Consider the following 20,932-nt stretch of genomic DNA (forward strand, 5'->3'; position numbering starts at 1 on the left):
TTGTACCACACACAATGAAAAGAAAAGTAGTCAGTCAAAATGGTACGTCACCCCATAGGATGACGTTTATGAACATAAAAATAATATCCCTTGGACTCGCATCAAACTTTGAGAGTTTTGATTACGGAGGCTTAGACTCATGTTTCCGAATGTGGCAAAGACACTCGAAACATGTCTTGGCTCCAAACTAGTGGCGATTCTAGTTGTCTCGCCAAACGCATATTGGTTCCTACCTCGTGATATTATTATGAGGTCATCATCGCCTAAATAGAGGGATAACATTTCCGACAAGGCCTAGCCTCAAATTAAATGTTCTCATTGGCCCTAGTGTAGCATCGTGTTCAAATCAGTGAGATTTTCACCAAGCATAGCAATCTATTCATTTTCAGCAAAATGACAAGAGTAACAGCAGCTGTTCGAAACAGCTTTGAAGCAGCAGTTTGTTCAACCAAGAAACAACATTTCATACTTCAGAAAACTTAGCAACTCTTCACATTTAGAGGAGCAACATTTGGCCTCAAAGTTGCCCCAAAATTCGACTAAAAATGCAATAGCAACCAACTTAATATTGCAACCAAAAACACAATTTCAAGCTTCAAAATACCAGTAGTTGTGTTGAGAACATAAACTCATACTAAATGCAGAAGCTAAGTTGTAGGTAACAGCAAAACAACAGCAGTGTAGTAGTAATTTCATCAGGGCATCTCAAAGTGTATATCAGGCCCCAAGGCTCAAGAACACAACAATTGTTCAAAAGATCAGTAGTTCACAACAGCAACTCAAGGTAGCAAGCTCATAACATATTGTGCTTCCAAACACAGCAACTTGAAAGCAACAGTACATGTCAAATGGAATAGTTACTCAGCAGCCATAGTCCGACACAAAGTACCAATTGCTCTCCTAGATAGTAGCTCTAGTGGAGCAGTCTGCTTGCTTTAGAAAATGCAAAGGGACACCAATATAGCATCTGCTTGCTTCAGAATAATAAAGCAATCAGTCCACCTTCTTTCCATTTAAGAGTAGCCACAGTAGGTTGGCTATTCAAACTCATCTCCTTTTGAAAGGCCTCACAAGTACAGCAGATTTTCCCAAAGTTCAGCAGCAACTCAGGGAACATTTGAGATTGGGAAATTTCCCCAAGTCATGTAAAGAAGAAGAAGGGTGAAGAATGAATATAGTTCCAACCAAGAAATAATGTAAAGTGAAGAATTTCATGTTGTTGTGTGATCACCATAACTGAGTCTACACACAGATCCACTCTGCAACCAATAAGGCCATTTTAGCATATATTCAAAGGGGTACAAAAGAGGTAAGCCTATTCAATCAAATAGGGTTGTGATATACAAGTGTATACATTGGATGTACATCTCATATGCATATAAGTATATACAAGACATAGAGGCATATATATACAGTGCATATTCCAACTTATCACATATTCAAGAAGAGAGGACAAAAAACATCTACAAACACATTGTAGCACCAGAAACTCGGCAATTCACCATACTTTCAAGTAAAATACACACTAACATTCATACAGGGATCATTTTTTAAGAAAGAAATGCAGGAAAGGAACACTTGAACAGTTCCTGCATATATCATCAGACTCAGACTCAACCTTATGCCAAAGAGGGCTGCTTATCTATCTTAAAGGGAAGATGGATATAGGATTCATATGCATACTTCTTTCACATAGAATAACAGTTTTGAAGACCCATTTTTAGCTTAATTAATATCCATCAGCAATACTGGAATTAGGACAAAAACTAGGAACCAATTCTTCTAGATCAACTTTATACCTATCTCATGAGAAAGAACAGGCACAAGGAGGGACACACCAATAACAGTCATTAATCCACCAAATAAAAGTAAAAGTCACAACATCAGACAGGCAATACAACAGTTGTGCAGTTATCACTCAAGGCTAAAATGTATTCAGACTAGCACATTTATATGAGTAGGGATCGACAGAGTCATACTTAATCCCCCACAGCAGTTTCAAACTAAGTAGGGGTTCTCTATTATTATCCTATTCAAACCACTTCAAATCCTTTCCATTCTTCTAAGTGATCTAGCCTTAACAGATTTCCTAACCACAAACCAGGCTAATAAGTTTTACCAGTTAAGTGCTTAGTCTTACCTTCTTCCTTTTAAATCCCTTTAAAGCTACAAGACTTGCTAGCTATCCCTTTCTTCTATCAGGAAAGTGTGAAAAGCAATTAAGGGTCAAAACCTCACCCATTTAATTGTTTTTAAACACATTTATGTGATCTTAAGTATTTATCAAATTTCCAAGGATCGTTTTAGGTCCAGTGTAAGCTCAAGCTTAGCTAATCAAACAAGATCATATTTAAATAAATTTAACAGCCAACTAATCAAGGCTTACTCACTATCTTATTTTACCTTAATTCCTACATTACTAATCAAGAACAACCTAGTTACAGATTATACAAACAAGATTATAACACTACTAACAATATTATCAAGCTACTTAAACAAATTAAACTATATACTGAACATACAAGAGCAAATACAGGAAAGCTTAAGCAACTGATTCACATACTAAGTCTTCACATCAACATTATCTAAAAACTTACCAGAAACCTAGAGCTAAGTCACACTTAATAGCTATACCAAACCAGTGCAAAAACAGTAAATAAGAACTGAACATGCTAATCATACACCTACTAAACTAAAAACATGAATGAAGATAGAAATTAAATGAAAGAACTAAGGATTACCTTTTTTGAGAGCAGCGACGGGGGCGACGAGAGTAGACGAACATCCTTTCACCCAAACCTAGCTTCTGACGAATGGAAACAACTTCAAAAATTTAACTATGAGCAAGAAACTTCCTTAGAACTCAAGGCGTTTCTAAGTGTTTCTACTCTTGTGGGTGTAAAAAGCCAACTTATCGTGTCCAAAACCATCTGTCCAAGAATGAAGAAATGGTTCTTTATTTATAGAAGGCCAGTTCTAGGGTTTGAGATGTTCAAATTCGATGTGGGACACTTCAAGAACTTGTAATTCGTTTACAAAGGTTTGAAATCTGAAAAGAAAAGAGAAAATCAAAACATTTGGAGAAAAGCATGTTGCCGTTTGTTTTTCTGAAGAAGAAGACAAGAGGAATTGTTTGCCCGAAATGGACGAACCAGACTGAATCTCGCAAAAGTGTGCTGGAATTTTAGCCAGAAATAGTGTTACCCAGCTGTAGTTAACATGAGGTGTTTGGAAGAGGATCCTTAGGGTTCGTACATGGATATTTCTATTTTTTGAAGGAAATGAAAGTATATAGGTTTTTTAATGCCCGTATGGACCATAAACTTTCCTTTGGGGTGGGTTAATGAGACTTTGGACTAGAAATGGAGGCTGGTTTAAAATTTAAAGGATAGCCAAAAAGTTGGATTCAACATACAATCTTTTGTTAACAAAATGACCAATTTAACCGATTTGAAATGAAATTAAGATGAGTCATTTAATCAATTAATTAATCAAGCTTCTTAACTCTGACAAAGTAAAACATTTATTTACCATAATGGATCAATTATAGTAATTAAGCCATAAATGACTTCATTTGACAATTTAAAAATGCGTACCTAATTAAAACACTTGTTTTGACATAATTTGATTTTGCAAATTAATAAATATGCTTAAAATAACGCATGATTACTTGAAGTTATATGTAAAATATACATAACATATATATATTAGTGTATTTGGCCAAATGAAATGGCAAAATATCACCAAAATTAATGTTATAATTATTTTGGATTTTTTGAATAATCTTTTACCTTGATTTGCGAGGATAAGAGAGGAGGAAAATGGCCATTTGAATTTTTGGAACGCAAAAAATTGGAATGTCAACAATAATATGAAATTTCGAGTTAAGTTCTCAATTTATATTTTTCTATTTTCCCCCCGTGCATCCTTAGCACGATGTTGTGTGAATTCTAGTAATATTAGCTCCTTTCACGGGCTAGCATGCTCCCTTGTCTTATTTTAAACTTAGATGATCTCCCTACGGAATTTTTTTCACTTTTGGAATCCACTAATTGCTAGTCTTCCCAATACCATCTGCTTACTTTAGCAACATCATAAACACACCTAACTTTTATCCTAAATCAATAGCGTTCATTAAAATTAGATATATCTATTTCTCCCACTAGCACAAGTTTTATTCCAATCACATAATATACCGTTGGAAAGCTATCCAACAACAATCAACTCCTTCATTTTTAAGTTTTCTTAAATTACAAATCTCAAATATGATGTCAATCCCACATAAACTAAATAGGAATGTCATGAATAATTAAGAGAATTACACCCTCCGTTTGTCTTACTTTCTTTTTAGTTTGTTTAAAAAAAAATGCTTGTTTCTTTTTTGACAACTCTTTAATACCAACTTGCCACATGATATGTGTAAAACTACAAGATTAAAGAATATTTTGGTACATTCCACATTTCTTTAGTTTAAAACCTCCTTTTATATTCTTAAAATCAAGTGGGTTATAGGTGCCCCAAATTGAAACTTGTCAACCACTTTGTTTTGAATATATGCAAACTTTCAAATGATTTTCAAAGCCTAACGATATGAATAATCCTTTATTTTAAGAAAAATATTTACTTGGAGTTAACATTTTTCGTTATACCAAACACACCCACCAAATAGCAAGTTCACAAATAATTTTTAAAAATTACTTTTTAAAATGTTACTTATACCTGACTTTCTTGATGAGGTTAGATTTGAACTTACGAGCCAATTCTTGAGAACTGATTTTATGTTCAAGAATCTTACGATCTAATACTCGCTTCTCCGAGTTCTTAATATGGTGTAACTGTTCACACTTTATAAGCGTTTCCATTCCACTAGACTGCATTTTCCTTTACATAAAAAAACAATGCTTGGTCTAAGTTATTGTCCTTCACCTTCACTCTTATTCGTCGCCATTGTTGTAGCTCCCAATTTAGTGGATTTAAGGATACGTTTGGTCTATTAAAGATGGTTGATACATGATTTACTAGTGAGTTGATCATTTCTAGGGTTTCTCGATTTTGCTAGGGATTTTGTAATTGAATTGGGGATTTTTTTTTTCTTTTCAATTTTTGGTATTTAATGTTTCTTTCTCTTATAAGAACCAAGATTTGTGATATGAACTATTTAACAATTTCTTAATACGTACATTTGTGTTATGAACAAGATCAACATATCATATAAACTAAGTTAACAAACACCAACAACATAATTTACCATTACAAGAAATAACAACATCAAAATGTCATAAAACCCAAGTTTGCAAACGTCAACAACAGTAACTTAGTTGTTGCAACAAATGTGTTACTTGTTAGAGACTATTCCATGGATTTTCAACATGGCATGAGTTATTAGTTATTGCAACAAGCCGTGACACTTGTTGAAAATATCATAACACGTACATACTTTTTGCAACAAGTCACTCATTGAAAAAACCACCAACAAGTAACTAGTTGCTACAACAAGTCCTGTCACTTGTTGAAAAACCCCCGAACAAGTTACAAAGTTGTCGCAACAGATTTGTTACTTGTTGGAAACTATTTAGCAATTTGTTAATACGTACATTTATGATATGAACAAGATCAACATATCATATAAATCAATTTCACAAACACCAACAACATAATTTACCATTACAAGAAAGAACAACAACATTAAAATGTCATACAACCCAAGTTTACAAACAACAACAACAATACTTATTATTACAATACAGTGCAAGATTAACAACGATGGAGTATTTCGGTCTGGGCATGTAGTTCTTTTGTGCCAACGTTTTGCATATAGGGCATTTATTTGTTTCTCGTTGGAAATGATTTCCCGACTCCACGCCTTCTTTTTGTCCTCCTTCTTCTCGGTTTGCCCGACTTAACATGTCATTCACTCTCTTTGGACAGTCATCACTATCGTCTCTACCATGTTCACCAGCCTTCCGACGCCAAATAAAATGATGGTTGCTCTCAACCCATTCAACATGGCAATTAACCCCTTTTGTTATTGAGTCCCCCATTATTAGTGTTCGAGGTACTTAGAGATATTGTTTTAAAAGAATGGTCATGACAAAGACATACCAAACTATAAAAAAATGATAAGTTGTTGCAACAACTTAGTAAGTTGTTGCGACAATTGAAGTATTTGTTGCAACAAGTAACATAGAAGTTGCATGTTACATCTCGGAGATTTCGGATAGTTGTTTTGTGAGTAGACTAATGCTAGCTTAAGATGAACACGAGGTTCTTATGAGATTAAGGAGAGTATCCAATAGTTTTAAGAGCATTCCATAAGATTTTGAAGTTATATGAATATGTGAAGCTAAGTTTGTCAAAGGAAGTGAAACGCAAGACATGTTTGGAAAGGTTTTCGCAATAGTTGATTTGATGCGTATTGAGAAATGTGTTGAGGGGCTGCTATAGGGCCTATTATATTGTTAATGAAGTATTATATAAGTGCCAAAAAGGTTCCATAAGGATTAGAAGTTGAACGAGTTGACGAAAATGAGTTTCGGGAATTTTCAGTTTGTACGGCCATTTGTACGGACCGTATAAATTATACGGACCGTATAAATTATACGGCCTGTATAATGGTCCGTAGAATGCTTCCAGAGAAGGGTGACTCCCTGGTGAGATTATACGGTCCAATTATACGGACCGCACAAATTATACGGCCCGTATAATTGGCCGTATATCCGGGTCGGGCCATAATTATTTTGGTTAAATATGGCCACCCTTGCTCATTATTTCATTTCCCACCTTCTCTCCAAGTCTCGAGAGCTCCCAAAACCATTCACCAAGCATATTCCATTCAAACCCAAGAGAAAACAAAGATCAAATAGCAAGAATTAAGGTGTTCATGTGTTGGAAAGCTCACTAGGTTTAGTAGACTTCAAGAATAACTTGGGTATTGAAGCAAGGGTTTTCACACAAGTTGATAACTTACTTCAAAGATAATTCTTATGAGATAAAAGGTTAGTTTTCATGCTTATTTCATGTTATTAAGAATGCTTAGTTGTTGCATAACTTGGGTGAAAGGAGTAAGTAGAGGATGAGTTCAAAATGTAGTTTTCATGATGATTTTGAGTAGTAAGCTAATTTGAGTCATGACTCTTAGTATGATATGGATATAATCTTGTTATAGAAGGTAATAATGATGATGAGGAAGCGTTGTATGAAAATGTGCAAAGGGTTGGTGTGAAGTTGTTAGTATACGTTGAATATGAGAATGAATTTTGAAGACTTAGTGGAATGTGATTACTTGATTATGATATTGTGGATGTTATTATGGTTGTTTGGGAGTTGTTTTGTAATATGGTGAAAGTCGATGAAATAGGGAAAATGCTACCCAATTTTCGTTAGCTCATGAATTATTCTAGTTTGAATTTAAGAGTATCTTTAAGGCTTAACCATGGTATGAAGCCTTCTAAATGTAGATTTTCCAAGCTTCGACGGTGAACGTTAAGTAGTTAAGAAGACAAAGAGGTATGTAAGGCTAACCCTTCTTTCATTAAGGCATGTTCCCATTGCTATATACCTTCTCATGAGTTCCATGATGTCCTCCAAATGACTTCATCCCTTGAATTACTAAAGCTCATGATTCTTGGTATTTTCATGATGCCGTTACCTTCATTATATGATAGTTGATCCTCTAAGGAAAGATATAGTGAAAACAATGATGATGATGATGTTGATGATACTTATGGACTCTTATGTATACATGTATAATTATGTATGGCTATTATGTAACACCGAGCTTATATGGCCGGGTACGATATCTATCGCGCGCGCACCACTGCAGTTGGGTATGGATAACACTGAGCCTTAGTAGGGCCAGGTATGTATAACACCGATCCTTGTTAGGGCCGGGTATGTGAGACACCGAACCTCTATGGTCGGGTATGGTACTACTATATAAGTAAACATTAGAAATTGAAGGTTCCTAATAGAGAAAGGGTAAGAAAACATTATGATTGTCACTAGAGGTATAAATGGCTCTATCATCCCATGACTCTTTTATCTTATGTTTTTCCTTATGCTTCTACGATGATGTTGATTATGCTTTACATACTCAGTACATTATTCGTACTGACGTCCTTTTGTTTGTGGACGCTGCGTCATGCCCGCAGGTGGACAGGGAGATAGACTTGATCCGTAGATTACTTGTTCAGAGACTGCATAAAGGAGGTCCATTTGATTCGGAGCTACATCTGTTGGTACTATTCTTTTGTGTATATACATATGGGCATGGCGGTCCCGTCCCGTCTATATGATGTTACATACTTTCTGAGGCTCGTGACGCGCGGTGTATAGCTAGATGTCTTTTAGCCTTGTCGGCTCATATTTTGTATATTATTTTGTTAGCCTCGTCGGCTTGTGTATATGTATATGGGCATAGTTGTTGATGTTGATATAGAAGTGTCATTGCTCAATGAGATTCGTATTATTGACTTATAGAAATCATGATTATGCCATATGGCTCACCTAAATGTGAATGTGAATGTACAATGAGAGGTGCCCGGGTGGGTTAGTTCTGGGTGCCCGTTATGACCCTCCGGTTAGTTCGTGACAAAAGTGATATCAGAGCCGTTCCGTCCTAGGGTGTGTCTACGAGCCGTGTCCAGTAGAGTATTATTTATGGGTGTGTTGCGCGCCACACTTATAAACAAGAGGCTGCGGGCATTTTAGGAATGAATGACCTTCTTTCTTCACAGATCGTGTGATAGAGCCATGATATAAGGATTTCTCTTTCCTTAACCGTGCATTATGTATTTCAAAAATATTTGTAAAGAGAAAAGCTACGGCAGCACAAAAGGGCAAGACAGTGATGGAAAAACGGGCTGAAGGAATACCGCCAACAGTTATAGAGGAGGATGAATCCCAGAATGAGGTTCCAACTAGGTCCTCCCATTCATTACCTGCTTCAGAGGAGCATGAGGGAGCCTCAGCCCCAGCTCCTCCTCCAGATGCCTCGGGCCAAGATGTGAAAGAGGTCATTCATTTTCTCACGCAATTAGTTGCTGCTCCGGCCCAGTGGCAAGGTACGGGTGCGGGGATAGGGCTGTTAGTGCAAGAGCCCGTGACTTTGTTTGCTTGAACCCTTCGGGTCAAAGTCGGATGAGGAACCTCAAAACTTTATTGATGGGATGTTGAGGATACTTCGATTAATGCATGCTTCAGACATTGAATCGGTAGAGTTAGCATCCTATAGATTGCGGGATGTCACTGTTCATTGGTATAAGGTTTGGATGGCTTCAAGGGGAGTTACTGCACCTTCCCAGTATGGCAAGAATTTATGGATTCCTTCCTCCGACATTACTTGCCTCCAGAGGTTTGGCGGGTTAGAGCCGATAAGTTCTTAAATCTAAGGCAAGGGAGTATGAGTGCTTTAGAGTATAGCCCCCGTTTTAATTCTTTGGCTAAGTATGCTCCGACAATGGTAGCGGATATGGGTGATCGACTACACCGATTTGTGAATGGTTTAGGGCCACACTTGATGGATAAGTGCTCGACTGCGTCCCTTCAGGACAACATGGATATTTCACGCATTCAAGCCCATGCCCAAAATTTGGAGGAAAGCCAACAACAGCAAATAAGTGAGCATGAGCATGATAGAAGGTATGGCAAGGGGGCTAGATCTTCAGGTCTGACTAGTGAGTTTAGAGGAGGGCAAAGACAGCAGTTTTCTAGGTATTCAGGCCATTCTATGCCTAGTGCACCTGCACAGTTTATAGGCCAGAGATTTGATAGATCTACTCACTTAGGACCGAGTCAGAGTTTTAGGGCTTCAGGTTCTCATTTCAGAGGCGACTCGGGTCAGGCAAGGCCACCCGTGCCAAGATATTCTCAGTGTGGGAAGTTACATTGAGGCCAATGTCGATTAGGCTCAGATGTTTGCTATGCATGTGGTCGGCCAGGCCATATCATGCGAGACTGCCCCTCGATTGGTGGTAGGGGTAGGGTCTAGCCCTTAGGGTCAGCAGCTAGGTCTTCATCGTCTATACGCCGTCCAGGGCAAGGTTTACAGACACCAGTCAGCCGTGGTAGAGGTAGAGGAGGAGCTCCCAGTTCTAGTGGTCCTCAGCACCGTATTTATACATTGGCTGGGCGACAGGATCTTGAGTCTTCCCCTGATGTCGTCACAAGTATTAACGGTATTTTCTCATGATGTATATGCTTTGATAGACCCGAGCTCCACATTGTCATATGTTACTCCTTATATTGCTGGTCGATTTGGGTTGAAATCGGAGTCAGTTAAACCTTTTGAAGTATCTACACCCGTTGGTGAACCGGTAATATCTAGCTTAGTATATAGAAATTGTATAGTTGTGATTTGTAATCATCGTACTATGGCTAATTTATATGAGTTGAAAATGGTGGACTTTGACGTTATTATGGGCATGGATTGGTTGGCTTCTTGCTATGCCACTGTTGACTGTAGAATGAAGATGGTTCACTTCCGGCCGGAGAACCGGCTTTTGGAATGGAAGGAAATACAAAGACGCCAAGCAGGCGAGCTTTATTTCCTATCTCAAGGCAAGGAAAATGATTGCTAAAGGTTGTATTTACCACTTAATCCGGGTTCAAGATGTAGAAGCTGAATCGCCAACTCTTCAGTCTATCCCAAAGAGTGAATGAGTTTTCGGATGTATTCCTGGATGAGCTTCCAGGCCTTCCCTCAAAGCGTAGAGATTGATTTTTCTATTAACGTGCTACCGGATACAAAACCCATATCTATTCCTCCCTATAGAATGGCTCCCGTAGAGTTGAGAGAGTTGAAAGAGCAATTGAAGGACTTGCTTGAGAAGGGCTTCATCAGGCCTAGTTCTTCCCCATGGGGAGCACCCGTGCTATTTGTAAGAAAGAAAGACGGCTCCTTATGGATGTGTATTGACTACAGACAATTGAATAAGGTGACGATCAAGAATAAATATCCGCTCCTAAGGATTGATGATTTATTTGATCAATTGCATGGTACCAAGTGGTTCTCAAAAATAGATTTGAGATCTGGGTATCATCAGGTGAGAGTTAGGGAGAAAGATATTCCTAAGACGACCTTCAGAACAAGATATGGCTATTTCGAATTCCGGGTAATGTCATTTAGGCTAACTAACACGTCGGCAGTATTCATGAATTTAATGAACAATGTGTTTTGACCTTTCCTAGAGTTATTTGTGAGCGTGTTTATTGACGATATCCTGGTATATTCTCGGTCCAAGGCAGAACATGCGGATCATTTATGTACCGTCCTTAAAATTCTCCAAACTCGAGAGTTATTTAAAAAAAAATTGAAATGTGAGTTTTGGTTAAACTCAGTGACCTTTCTAGGGCATATTATTTCGGCCGATGGCATTCGAGTAGTTACCCAGAAGATTGAGGCCGTAAAGACTTGGCCAAGGTCTACAACACCTATGGAGGTTCGTAGTTTTCTGGGCTTAGCAGGTTATTACAGAAGATTTGTAGAAGGTTTTTCTTCCATCTCTGCACCACTCACGAAGTTAACCCAGAATTTAGCTAAATTTAAATGGACAGATGCTTGTGAACGTAGCTTTCAAGAGTTAAAGAATATGTTAACTTCTGCCCCAGTCCTGATACTTCCAGAGGGATCGAGCGTTGGATTAGGGTGTGTGTTGATGCAGCATGGTAAGGTGATTGCTTATGCCTCAAGGTAGTTGCGCAAACATGAGAAAAATTACCCAACCCATAATCTTGAGTTAGCTACGGTGATCCATGCATTGAAGATGTGGAGACATTATTTGTATGGGGTCCATGTTGATATTTATACGGATCACAAGAGCCTTCAGTATATCTTCACACAGAAAGAGTCGAATTTACGGCGAAGGTGATGGTTGGAGTTGTTGAAAGATTATGATGTTAACATCTTGTATCACCCCGGGAAGGCGAATATTGTGGCCGATGCTCTTAGCCGTAGATCTATGGGAAACCTATATGATATTCAGCCGGAGAAAAGAGAGTTAGCTCATGAGCTCCAGCGGTTAGCTAGCCTAGGAGTTCGGGTCATGGACTCAGGCAGTGTGGGAGCTACCATTCAGAATTCAGCTGTCTCGTCGCCAGTAGTTGAAGTGAAAGAGCGCCAATACGAAGATCCCATACTAGTTAGTTATAGAAATACACTTCCCCAGAAGAAGAAGTCATCCTTTGAGATTTCGGGAGATGGAGTTCTCCGATATCGAGGCAGGTTGTGTGTTCCCGATGTTGCAGGGTTACGACATCAGATATTGAAAGAAGCCCATTGTTACCGTTATTCTGTTCATCCCAGAGCAACGAAAATGTACCATGATCTTAAATCCATATATTGGTGGAATGGAATGAAGAAAAATGTAGCGGAGTTTGTGGCTCAATGTCCTAATTGTCAACAAGTCAAAATCGAGCATCCAAAGCCCGGTGGGTTATTACAAGATATAGAAACTCCGACCTGGAAATGGGAAGTAATTAATATGAATTTCATTGCAGGCTTACCCCGTTCTCGACATAAGTATGATTCTATATGGGTGATTGTAGATAGACTCACGAAGTCAGCTCATTTCTTACCAGTCAGAACTACATATGTAGCTGAGGATTATGCAAAGCTATATGTTACGAAAATAGTACGACTTCATGGTGTTCCAAAGATCTAATACTTCCGATCGAGGGACTCAGTTTACAGCCAATTTTTGGAAATCTTTTCGAGAAGGTTTGGGGACTCAGGCGAGTCTTAGCACAGCATTTTACCCACAGACTAGGCAAGCTGAGCGTACCATCCAGACACTTGAGGATATGTTACGGGCATGTGTATTGGATTTTGGAGGTAGTTGGGATGATCACTTACCGGTCATTGAATTTGCTTATAACAACAGTTATCATTCTAGCATTCAAATGGCCCCATATGAGGCTTTATATAGACGAACGTGTAGATCGCCAATCGGGTAGTTCGAAGTGGGAGATGCTAAATTGATAGGACCAAACTTGGTCCAACAAGCTACAGAAAAGGTCAAGTTCATACAGAATCGACTATTAACAGCTCAGAGCCGCGAGAAATCTTTTGCAGATAATCATCGTCGAGATTTAGAGTTTCAAGTGAAAGACTGGGTATTCTTGAAGGTGTCGCCAATGAAGGGCGTTATGAGATTTGGCAAAAAGGGCAAGCTTAGTCCTCGGTATATTGGGCCTTATGAAATTGCGCGCAAGGTAGGCCAGGTAGCTTACGAATTAGATCTACCTCCTGGTTTGGAGACAGTTCACCCAGGTTTCCATGTGTCGATGCTTCGTAAGTGTATTGGATACCCTTCTAGAATTGTGCCAGTTGATGATGTCCAAGTCACCAAACAATTGTCTTATGAAGAAGTTCCTATTGCCATTCTTGATAGGCAAGTACGGAGACTCAGAACTAAAGATGTAGCTTCAGTTAAAGTTTTATGGAGAAATAATAATAATAGAGAGGAAATGACCTGGGAAGCGAAATAAGACATGAAGTTCAGGTACCCGCATTTATTTCGACCTCTAGAAGTGACTCAGGCAGAGACGCCAATGTCCTCAGGTATGTAATGCTTTCTTGGTCGTGTGTGGCAATGGTTATTGATGTTATTGTTGTAGCCCTGTGAGGCGATATATTTTGGTTTGCTGTGATAGGATGGTAGTGCCATATTACAGGGGAAACTCTGAATTTTTTTTTATAGAATCCCCAAGAACCTACCATTTGAGGACGAATGTTCCTAAAAGGGGAGGGGGGGATGTTGCATCTCGGAGATTTCGGATAGTTGTCTTGTGAGTAGACTAATGCGAGCTTAAGATGAACACGAGGTTCTTATGAGATTAAGGACAGTATCTAGTAGTTTTAAGAGCATGCCATAAGATTTTAAAGCTATATGAATGTGTGAAGCTAAGTTTGTCAAAGGAAGTGAAACGCAAAACGTGCTTGGAAAGGTTTTCGCAATAGTTGATTTGATGCGTATTGAGAAATATGTTGAGGGGCTGCTATAGGGCCTATTATATTGTTAATGAAGTGTTATATAAGTGCCAAAAGGTTCCATAAGGACTAGAAGTTGAACGAGTCGACGAAAATGAGTTTCGGGAATTTCCAGTTTGTACGGACCGTATAAATTATACAACCCGTATAATAGTCCGTAGAATGCTTCCAGAGAAGGATGACTCTTTGGTGAGATTATACGGTCCAATTATATGGACCGTATAAATTATACGGCCCGTACTGTGAGCCATATATCTGGGTCGGGCCAAAATTATTTTGGTGAAATATAGCCACCCTTGTTCATTATTTCATTTCCCACCTACTCTCCAAGTCTTGAGAGCTCCCAAAACCCTTCTCCAAACATATTCCATTCAAACCCAAGAGAAAACAAAGATCAAATAGCAAGAATTAAGGTGTTCATGTGTTGGAAAGCTCACTAGGATTAGTAGACTTCAAGAATAACTTGGGTATTGAAGCTAGGGTTTTCACACAACTTGATAACTTTCTTCAAAGATCATTCTTATGAGATAAAGGTTAGTTTTCATGCTTATTTCATGTTATTAAGAATGCTTAGTTGTTGCATAACTTGGGTGAAAGGAGAAAGTAGAGGATGAGTTCTAAATGTAGTTTTCATGATGTTTTTGAGTAGTAAGCTAACTTGAGTCATGATTATTAGTATGATATGGATGTAATATTGTTATAGAAGGTAATAATGATGATGAGGAAGCGTTGTATGAAAATGTGCAAAGGGTTGGTGTGAAGTTGTTAGTATACGTTGAATATGAGAATGAATTTTGAAGACTTAGTGGAATGTGATTACTTGATTATGATATTGTTGATGTTATTATAGTTGTTTGGGAGTTGTTTTGTAATATGGTGGAAGTCAATAAAATAGGGGAAATGCTGCCCAATTTTCGTTAGCTCATGAATTATTCTAGTTTGAATTTAAGAGTATCTTTAAGGCTTAACCATGGTATGAATCCTTCTAAATGTAGATTTTCCAAGATTTGACGGTGAACATTAAGTAGTTAAGGGGACAAAGATGTATGTAAGGCTAACCCTTCTTTCATTAAGGCATGTTCCCATTGCTATATACCTTCTCATGAGTTCCATAATGTCCTCCAAATGACTTCATCCCTTGAATTAAAGCTCATGATTCTTGGTATTCTCACGATGCCATTACCTTCATTATATGATAGTTGATCCTCTAAGGAAAGATATAGTGAAAACAATGATGATGTTGATGTTGATGATACTTATGGACTCTTATGTATACATGTATGATTATGTATGGCTATTATGTAACATTGAGCTTATATGGCCGGGTACGATATCTATCGCGCGCACCACTGCAGTTGGGTACGGATAGCACTGAGCCTTAGTAGGGCCAGGTATGTATAACACCGATCTTTGTCAAGGCCGGGTATGTGAGACACCGAACCTCTATGGTAGGGTATGGTACTACTATATAAGTAAGCATTAGAAATGGAAGGTTCCTAATAGAGAAAGAGTAAGAAAACATTATGATTGTTGCTAGAGGTACAAATGGCTCTATCATCCCATGACTCTTTTATCTTATGTTATTTCTTATGCTTCTACTATGATGTTGATTATGCTTTACATACTCAGTACATTATTCGTATTGGCGTCCTTTTGTTTGTGGACGCTGCGTCATACCCGCAGGTGGACAGGGAGATAGACTTGATCCGTAGATTACTTGTTCAGAGACTGCATAGAGGAGCTCCATTTGATTCGGAGCTGCAACTATTAGTATTATTCTTTTGTGTATATACATATGGGCATGGCGGGGTCCTGTACCGTCTATATGATGTTACATACTCTCTTTAGAGGCTTGTAGACAGTTGTGTATAGCTAGATGTCTTTTAGCCTTGTCAGCTCATATTTTGTATATTATTTTGTTTGCCTCGTCGGCTTGTGTATATGTATATGGGCATAGTTGTTGATGTTGATATAGAAGTGTCATTGCCCAATGAGATTCGTATTATTGACGTATAGAAATCATGAGTAGGCCATGTGGCTCACCTAGATGTGAATGTGAATGTACAATGAGAGTTGCCCGGTTGGGTTAGTTCCGGGTGCCCATTATGAACCTCCGGTTGGATCGTGACATTGCAACAACTCACTAAGTCATTGGAGGCAGCTTCAATTTTTTTGGTTCTATTTAATCCAACGATCAGAAGATCTCCAACAACTAATGCAGTTGTTGCAACAAGTAACCTTCTGTCACACCTTGAAAATTTTGAATTTGTTGCCTTGTGAGTAGGCTAATGTGAGCTTAAGGTGATTGAGCTTAAGGTGATTATCAAAACCCTTACGAGATTAAGGAAGGTATTAGATAGCTTAAGGTGCATACTATAAGATTTTGAAATTGTATGAATATATGAGCCTAAGTTTGTTGAAGAAAGTGAAATGTAAGTCATGTTCGGAAAGGTTTTCGCTATAATTGAGCTAATATTTATTTGGTAATGTCTTGAGGGTCTGCTATAGGGCCTATTGTATGGTCAATGAAGTGTTATATAAGTGTCAAGAAGGTTCCACAAGGATTGGGAGTCAAACGAGTCAACGAGAGAAAGTTTCGGATAACTGTGAGTTATACGACTACTTATACGATCCGTATAACTTTATACGGTCCGCATAAGGGGGGTCCGTATAACATGACCTTTACAGAAAGGTATATTTTCAATCCATTTATACGGACCGTATAATATTATACGGACCATATAAATGGTCCGTATAAGTCCATCGGGCTGCTTTTTAATTTTTGTATAAATAGACGACCCTTGTTCTTTTATTTCATTTCCCACTTTTCCACAAGTATTGAGAGCTCCAAAACCCTTCTCCAAGCATATTCCAATCCAACCCAAGAGAAAACAAAGATCAAGAGGCAAGAATCAAGATATCCATGTGTTAGAAGTCTTGCTAGGGTTAGTAGATAATAAGAAATTCTTGGGTATTGAAGCTAGGGTTTTCATATAAGTTGATAGTTGCTCCAAAGCTCATTCTTATGAGATAAAAGGTTAGTTTTCATGCTTATTTCATGTTATCATGAATGCTTGGTTGTTGACAACTTGGGTGAAAGAAGAAAGTAGAAAATGAGGTCTAAATGCAGCTTTTATGATGTTTTTTAGTAGTAAGCTAACTTGAGTCATGATTCCTAGTGTGATATGGGTATAATCTTGTTATGGAAGGTAATAATAGTGATGAGGAAGCGCTGCATGAAAAATATGCTAAGGATGGGTGTGGAGTTGTTAGTATAAGTTGATCATGGGAATGAATTTTGAAGACTTAATGGAATGTGATTATTTGATTATGATATTGTGGATATTATTGTGGTTGTTTGGGAGTTGTTTTGTAATAGGGTGGAAGTTGATGAAATAGGGGAAATGCTTCCCAATTTTCGTTAGATCATGAATTGTTCTAGTTGAATTTAAGAGTATCATTAAGGCTTAACCATGGCATGAATCCTTCTAAATGTAGATTCTCCAAGCTTCGACGGGGAACGTTAAGTAGTTAAGAAAACGACGAGGTATGTAAGGCTAACCCTTCTTTCGCTAAGGGATGATTCCCTTTCTATACACCCTCTCATGAGTTGTATAATGTCTTCCAAATGACTCTATCTCAAAAATTACTAAAGCTCATGATCCTCAATACTTTCACGATGCCATTACCTCCCTTATATGACAATTGATCCTCTAAGGATAGATGTAACGAAAACAATGATGCCAATGATATTGATGATACTTATGGACTCTTATGTATACGTGTATAAGTATGTATGGCTATTATGTAACACCAAGCTTCTATGGCCGGGTATGATGTTTATCGCGCGCACAACACTGCAGTTGGGTACGGATAACACTGAGCTTTGGTAGGGCCAGGTATATATGACACGAAGCCTTGTCATGGCCGGGTATGTGAAACACCGAACCTTCATGGTCGGGTATGGTACTAATATGTAAGTAAGTATTTGAAACGGAAGGTCCCTATGAGAAACAAGTAAGTAAATATGATGATGGCCACTAGAGGTACAAATGGCTCGATTACCTCATGATTCTTCTATCTAAAGTTATTCCTTATGCTATTTCTTATGCTCCTGATATGATGTTGATTATGCTTTACATACTCAGTACACTATTTGTATTGATGTCCTTTTGTTTGTGGACGCTGCGTCATGCCCGCATGTGGACAGGGAGACAGACTTGATCCATAGATTATTTGTCCGGGGGACTTGCATGTGAGAGCTCCATTCATCACAGAGCTACGAGTTGGTATTATTTTGTGTACATACATATAGGCATGGCGAGTCCCGCCCGTCTATATGATGTTACATACTCTCTTTAGAGGCTCCTGGATAGTTGTGTATGGTTAGATGTCTTGTAGCCTTGTCGGCTCATATTTTGTATATTATTTTGTTAGCCTCATCGGCTTGTGTATGTGGATACGGGCATTGTTGTTGGTGATGATATAAATGTGTCGTTGCCCGATGTGATTAGTGTTATCGATGTATAGAAAGTATGCATAGGCCATGTGGCTCACCTAGATGTAAATATGAATGTACGATGAGAGGTGCCCGGGTGGGTTAGCACCGGGTATCCGTCATGGCCCTCCGGTTGGGTCGTGCCACCTTCTTATTGCAACTAGTACATCAATTGCTGCAAATTATTTATACAACGTATTTTGCAGTTATTACAACAATTAGTATAGAAGTCTCAATAACTGCATAAATTGTTGTACGCATACCTTACCCCTACCTTGGCAAGATAGAGAGAAGTTGTTTCTGATAGACCCTCGGCTTAAGTAAAGCAGAAACAACACAAATACGAAAACATACACGGTAACAAGAACATGATAGTAAGAAAATTAAAGCATAAAGAGACAATAAATAGTAATAGAAAACTAGGAATAAGGAAGACTCGGATACTAAAATTTAATTGTTATATGTTACCTGACTTTCTTGATGAGGATAGATTTAGGCTTACGAGCGAGTTCTTGAGAACGGATTTTACGTTCAAGAATCTTACGAGCCAATACCCGCTTCTCCGAGTTCTTAATATGATGTAACTGTTCACGCTTAATCAACCTTTCCATTGCACTAGACTGCATTTTCCTTTGCATAAAAACAACGCTTGGTCTAAGTTGTTGTTCCTAACCTTCAGTCTTATTCCTCGCCATTGTTGTAGCTCCCAATTTAGTGGATTTAAGACTACGTTTGGCCTATTGAAGATGGTCGATACATGCTTCACTACTGATTTGATCATTTTCTAAGGTTTCTCGATTTTGCCAGGGGCTTTGTAATGAAATTGGGGATTTTTTCAATTTTTGGTATTTAATGTTTATTTCTCCTTTAAGGACCATGATTAACGAGAATAAACAAATGGATAATTTCACATTATTCCATGAGGTTTTACTTATGTTCGATTTAAACCCCTTGTAGTATAAAGATAGTCATAGTACACTTTTGTTTAAAGAAACACTCAATACAAGTCCACTTTGAGAACTCTTTTCAAAAAAGATTTGGAGCTCATTTGGTACGAGGGATAAGGATAATTAATTTCGGGATTAAATTTGAGAAGAGTTTATTCGCATTTGTTTGGAATAAAATCGTAATATAACTAATCTCGAGATTGTAGTATTATTTGCATCTCTATGGGAGGGTGGCATAACAATCCTGAGATAATTAATTCTGGGAGAACGTGTTGCCCAACCAAACACCTCTTGGTGTTCCAAATGTGCGTGCGTTTGGATTAGGTAACGATTTTAGTTGTGATTTGTTTTATTTTGAAATTTTAATTCTATTGTTTATGAGTCTTTAAATAAGATTTTAAGAGAGTTTTTTTTAAAATTTATTATGAGTTATTTTACGATCCAAACTGTCACAACCCAAATAACCAATCGTGCGGGAACTTACCTTATTAACACTAGTAGGTGAACTCTTACCCGTTAACCCATTAATCACTAGCCAATTTCAACTTCTTTAATCATTTATACTCTAACAATTAATAAATACGTGAATGAATAAATAAATACAACAAGTCATAATTAATAGATAATAGAAGTGCAGAAGTCTTAACTATTACACCCCCAAAATCTAAAAATCATCGTACAAGAACTCTAACCAACAATGTCTAAAAAATAAAATATATCTCAAATAAAATAACAAATAATGTCCAGAATGAAAGTAGACATCTGGAAAGAGAGATTTTCAGGTGGCATGGCATGAATGGAAGCTCACCCTCGGATCTGATCAAGCTAACTAGCTTCAAGCTAGAGTTGTAGTCTGGATGAAATCTAAAACACAATGCACTAAAAAAGTGCGCGCAAAGAAGGTAGTATCGTAAAACACTATGTACCGGTAAGCATTATAGGCCGACTAAGATAGTTCACGTATATAAGCATAAAATCAATAAGATAAACAGATAGGCACTTAATACTCAAATCCAAGTCACAGAATATCCCATAACAGAGTCACAGCCTAAGATGAAGCTTCTAAACCACGAGTCTGTCAAGTTTTAATAATCTCACCTGATAATCACAAGTCCAAGTTCCGTCCCTAGGTAGAATAACTAATCCATAATTTAACTCAATCAGTAGTCATATTTATATCCCAAAAGCCATTCAACAAACCATAGAAAAATCAGAACTAAACGAGCATATAATAATGCAGAATAAAATGTAATGATGCGCAATGCAAAATATGATGAAGTGCATGCAATGCACTGGCCAATTACACACTGTACACACATGCTAACTGATGTCATTGCTCAGTAGTCATGACCTGCAGGGGACCCATCGTGTCCATGTACCACTCATTCTAGATACTCATCGGACCCGAGCCATAAACCCTCCGCTCCGGAAAGAACTTCGGATGCAGATCCACATCATGTACCACTCGTTTTCGGAACGAACCTCGGACCACAAGCTCAC

The 20,932-nt window shown here is 38.0% G+C and overlaps 1 long non-coding RNA gene across 1 annotated transcript; it reads right to left on the reverse strand.

Annotated features, from left to right (window-relative positions):
- Positions 1–642: 642 nt before the first annotated feature.
- LOC132034315 (uncharacterized) lies at positions 643–3,236 on the reverse strand. Its single transcript, XR_009409025.1, has 2 exons — positions 2,742–3,236; positions 643–1,259 (listed from the first exon to the last, which is right to left on the reverse strand). It is a non-coding gene; the product is annotated as an uncharacterized LOC132034315 (long non-coding RNA).
- Positions 3,237–20,932: the final 17,696 nt, after the last annotated feature.

Source organism: Lycium ferocissimum, chromosome 10 (assembly GCF_029784015.1).
Source record: "Lycium ferocissimum isolate CSIRO_LF1 chromosome 10, AGI_CSIRO_Lferr_CH_V1, whole genome shotgun sequence".
Lineage (NCBI taxonomy): Eukaryota > Viridiplantae > Streptophyta > Magnoliopsida > Solanales > Solanaceae > Lycium > Lycium ferocissimum.